We start from the raw sequence: 4,805 nt of genomic DNA, 5'->3' as shown, positions 1-4,805 counted from the left end.
ATGCAACTTAGAATACATTGTAATTAACATAAGCCAAATTCTAATTTAATTAACAATTCATAATATGGTTGTAAACTGCAAAAGAGATCTAAAAGACAGAAACTGCTTTATTCTTCGCTAGCCAGAACTCAGATAGCAAAAACACCACCCCACAATCATTCCTGAATGTTGTTTTTAAAACATTTCACCTTATAGGTACAAAAAACCCTCATTACAACCTTAGAACTTCAGTATCTTTATAGCATTCATAGACAAATACAGTTTTAATTTATCTTGCTTAAATTGTTTTCTGTGTCTTTCACAGTTTCAAGAAGTCTGGAAAATGGCAAAAGACCACAAGCCTACCTCATGCTGAGTGGTGACAGGCTCAGTATCAACCAAAACAATTGATTAATAGCCAACCTTCAATTAACATTGAGAAAAAGAGACACGTTTAAAGTGAAACTGACCTCTCTTAATTTAGCACACATCCTGCTCTCAAATATAGTAATAGACATGCACTTAGTACACCATTGAGTTCCTTGCTTTGAAGCCCTTTGAAGTCAATGAAAGTATTTCTAGTGACTTCAATGGGCATTGGATAAGGCCCTGGCACTGTCTTTCCAATAAACAGTGCCAAATATCCCAGAGCTGGGCATAGTGCAAAGACCCAGATAGAGATGTGTATATGAATTCTCTTAAAGTAGCAAATTCCAACTTGTAAGGCAAAAGCATGTAATGTGTTGGTAACAACATATCTAAAGGCACAGCAACACAGGCAAGGGTCAATACCAGAGATATCAATGTAGGGTAGACAATATATGGAATTTGCTACATATCCTGGACAGGATTATTTGATGTTCCTTATTGCAAGTGCAGTTAGCTCAGTGTATTTGCTACTTACTTGTTACTGACCTCATGAGGTCCCTTCCAGACCTACTTCTCTATGATCCAATGATTTGCACTTATGGGGTATTTGAAAGTATAGTATCTCTGGCTGATGGATGGATTTAGTGAAAAAGCTTTAGAGTAGGATGCAGGAGCTCTCAGTTCAGTTCTTATTTCTAAAACTGCTTTTCTGGGTGGCCTTGGTCAAGGGGTTATTTCGTGCTGTCTCAATTCCCTATCTGATGGTAGATTTTTTTTTTAAATCTTGTGAAGTGCTCAGACATAATGCTGTGAGCCTGCATATCTAAAGTCACCATCATGATGTAAACATGCTGGTAAGTTTCTTACTGTTAGCACTATCCAATTAAATATTTATGGAAAGCAATAAGTACTAGTGACATCCTGGCCCCATTGAAAACAATGGCAAAACTCCCATTGATGACAGGGCTAGGATTTTACCTTGTCTGATTACTGATGGTTGTTTTAATCATGCTGGATCTTACCCAGCCTAAACTGATGACCTTATTAGGATTGGATATTTTATATTTTCCAAACATATAATAAAGACGTTAAGTCCCTACCAAAAAAACTCAAGAAGCATGTAATTCAATAAAAAATGCAGTCAATGTCTTTACTTTCAGTGAGAATTATTCACGCTGACCTTGCTGCTAGCCCATTATTGCTTGGTGGTTTTTTTTTTTTGTAGATTGTAGAAATGGGTGTTGAAGAAGGAGATGAAGGAGTGTTTGGTGACCTCAAAGAGTAGTCCAAAAAAACCCCCATCTGTACATGCAAAGGATCCATTCCCTCTGATAATCAATAGTTAGCCAGATGTTTCAAAACATTTTTTCTCTAGAATGCTTGAAATTATTGCTTTCATGTATTTATAATTTCTATTGCAGTATCACCCAAAGGCCTCAGTTAGGACCAGGGTCCCAATTTGCTTAATGCTATACAAACATAGAAAGATATCCTGAGTCATAACTACTGTGATGCAGTACTGTATTTATAGTACGGCTATGATTATATTGAAATTGGCAACTCCGCCTGAAAAATGTTAAGGGCTTTGATAGGTGAATCTTCTGTTTTTTTTAATTATCGTTATAATTCCACTAGTTTTATTTTTGATTAAGAGTAATTAAAGGCTAACAGTAGTAGTCAGAAAATACAACTTCTTTTTCTAAGAATTTTAGTAGTTTTAATTACTACATAACAATTCTAAAATTGAACACAGGTATCTTTAGAACAAAACACAATTTGAGAACAATATGTGACCTTTAAAGTCTGTCTTTCAAGATTAGTTTTTGTTGCGTGATTTTCATTGTATGATGTCATATCTCAATGGGTTTATTTTAATGAACTTAAATTCTAATATTTCTGATGCATAACCAGGCTATTGTACACACCAAGTATTTAAAGGTGCAACTCTGTAATATGGCCAGAGATAAAATGAATAATCCAGACATTTTTCATTGGTTAACACTCACAATGTGCTATTCATACTCCCATCCAAGAAGACTTTGACTGTTTGAGCCTTTAAATTCAATTAATGACCCACACTAGTCTAATACCTCTTTCTTTTATTAAAAGAACTAAATTTAAAGGCTGTTAAAACTTCAGATGAAACCATAGAAACAGCACGAATCATTTGCCCACTATAGAAAAGCCACCAATGACCTGGATATTTAACAGCTGATATAGTATATTATCATTTGGATTATGAACTGTACTTTGTGAACTATATCTATATGAACCAAGTCCTCTATTTCATAACAACTACATGATGCACTTGGCCATTCCATCAAGCATCCACCGAAGGACTGTTTCAAATGTGATGACTGTTCACATCAGGGTGACTGGAGAGCTCCCCTAACCCTGCCCACTCACAGCATAGGGAAGGGAAAGCTCATCCATCCCTGTTGCCGTTGTACCAATCCCCAGCTGAGCCCAGCCCCTGTGCAGCAGGCAGGAAGAGCTTTGCTGCTTCTCTGCACGTGGGAAAGCTGGGAAAGGCAAGCAGGTGAGGGGGAAGGAAGGGCAGTTTTTTGAGTAGGAAGGGGAACAGCAGGGGAAGAGTGAAAGTGTTTTCTCTAAAAAGTCCCTGGAGACTCCTGCAGTGTGGTCCAATCCAAAGTGGGGGGGGGCAGTTGCACCACTCAACCCCCTCTGGATCGGCCCCTGCATAAAGACAACATTGTACCACATGATTTTGTTTTCTTTTTGCTGTTAGACTTAGGACTTTTATTTTTAAAGGAAAGCTTAAATTCTGCAGAAACCAACCAGGAATGCGGGACAGATTTTTGGGCAGACCTAGCCCCAAACTGATGGTAATGCTATGGCTTTTTTTCTTCTGTTTTAGAATATGGAATCAGGATATATTATGAACACTCCTATATAGGATTTACTTGTACTTTAGGGGGTGGTTTGGTTTTCATGTAAACTGTAGTTGATACTCCCATAATAAATCTTGTTTAATGTAAGGTACTGTGCTGCTGGCAGTGCTTGATGGAAAGAATGATATTTCAAAGGTCCATAATAAAAGGTAGAATCTGTCTTCCTCAAATGCCAAGAGTTCTTATATTGTATCAATTGTTTGTATTCCCTTAATGCTATAGGCCCCAAACAAAACTGGTGTCCCATTAAGAGATGTATCCTACAAAAGCATTATGACAGGAAGAACCATAGTTACTGCACATTTCTCTGATAATTCTAAATTTGAATAGCAAGGTTTACAGTGGACTTCATAGAATCCTTTTATTCATCTCTTTTCTTTTATTATACAAGATCTGATTGACCGGTATACTCAGTAATTTTTTTTTCTTGTTCTTTCATTTTCTCTTCACTGAGTCACACTCACACTTAAAAAAACATATTTTCAATATTTAAAGAAGCCTGCCACTACTACCCCTGAAGCTATTAGTTTCTTTGTTATGTCCTTTTGCTAGAAGCAGCAGATTCAGCCGTGTACTTGCAGGATAATCAGACTAGTAGCTGCAGGGGCAGCAATGACAGACTTACAAAATATTTAAATGAAATCTTGCTCTTGTGGGCTTCATTCTAGGCAGGGTTTTTTAATATATATTTTAAATAAATTTCAAAAACCAAATTGCAATTCAGCTAATTTGTACTTATGATGCAAAATGCAAAATGTTTCAGGTTGAAAGTTAAAGAGGTTTGCTATTGCTTGAGCAGATGCAAATTCTGCCCATATTACTAAAATAGTTATAAAGAGCTAATAGTTAACAGAGTAAGAAAGAAATTAAAATAAAATCTGTCCATCTTGTGACTCAGGAAGTGTTCTCTTGTTGACTGGAGTGGCATGGATGGGGACAGAGGCAGGAAAGAGGAAAAGTCTGCACAGATCTAAACCACATAATGGACTCTGTGTAGAATCCCACACTGTGCGTCAGCTCAGTACTCTATTTAGGTAAGCTCATTGCAGCACCCCAGTTCTAATGGGTACTTTGCTAATTGGTGTGTAATGATAAAGAATAATGCAATCTGAGTAAAACAAAAATTCCCCATGTGGGCTGACTTGGGTATTGTGTTTATGACTCATTGGGTAGTGCCTCACTCTGTGCCTAGCACTGAAATCAGCATGTGCAGCAAAATGTGAGTGAGAGTCACAGAATCTAGCCATTAATATTCACAGATGTACTTCTGACAAGTTATATTGCATATTGCTAGTGACTAAAAGAAAACAGAAATAATTTATATATATAAAGGGCTTTGTCTGTCTGTCTGTGTGCCTGTCTGTCCCTAACGCTCCTGGGGGGCATGGCTCCCAGTGGGCCATGGCTTCAGCCACTGCTGCATGCAGGGTAAATTACTTGTCAAGAATAATGGTATAGACAAGCGCTGCCATGATGGTGGGGACTGATGGGCCTAGTGGGGGGGGGGGGGGCGGGGCTGGGTACAAACGGGGGGGGGGGAAAAGA

The sequence above is a fragment of the Gavialis gangeticus genome, unplaced genomic scaffold (assembly GCF_001723915.1).
Source record: "Gavialis gangeticus isolate Ggan-Ray unplaced genomic scaffold, GavGan_comp1, whole genome shotgun sequence".
NCBI lineage: Eukaryota > Metazoa > Chordata > Crocodylia > Gavialidae > Gavialis > Gavialis gangeticus.
This window is presented reverse-complemented; position numbering follows the sequence as displayed.